This window comes from Penaeus monodon, chromosome 20 (assembly GCF_015228065.2).
Source record: "Penaeus monodon isolate SGIC_2016 chromosome 20, NSTDA_Pmon_1, whole genome shotgun sequence".
Taxonomy (NCBI): Eukaryota; Metazoa; Arthropoda; class Malacostraca; order Decapoda; family Penaeidae; genus Penaeus; species Penaeus monodon.
This window is the reverse complement of record NC_051405.1, coordinates 2,089,909-2,090,233: the sequence shown is the minus strand read 5'-3', so window position 1 is coordinate 2,090,233 and position 325 is coordinate 2,089,909. Positions and strand designations below refer to the sequence as shown.

The 325-nt window shown below is 25.2% G+C and overlaps 1 protein-coding gene across 1 annotated transcript in view; it reads left to right on the top strand.

Moving 5' to 3' along the window:
• The window catches only part of LOC119585538 (ankyrin repeat domain-containing protein 54-like), a gene marked incomplete in the record, with an annotated part of 36,734 nt that overhangs the window by 11,093 nt on the left and 25,316 nt on the right, over window positions 1-325 (top strand).

The window sequence follows — 325 nt, the reverse complement described above, 5'->3', positions numbered from 1 at the left end:
ATCCGTTACTATTATATCAATTGCTATCTATTTCTATCTATTTCTATCTATTTCTATCTATTTCTGTTTCCATCTATTTCTATTTCTATCTATATATATCTATTTCTATTTCTATTTCTATCTATTTCTATCCATTTATCATGTCTCCTATTTTTCTGTTTATTAGTATATTTTCTTTTACTATTTCCGTATAACATATATTTGCATTAATGTGTAATTAAAAGCCGTTTTCTTTTCTTTCGAGACCTAAAATAATCTTGACATGTCGGTGATAATAATTTTAATTCTTTCTTTCTCTCTCCACAGCCTTTCTTGTGTTTTATCT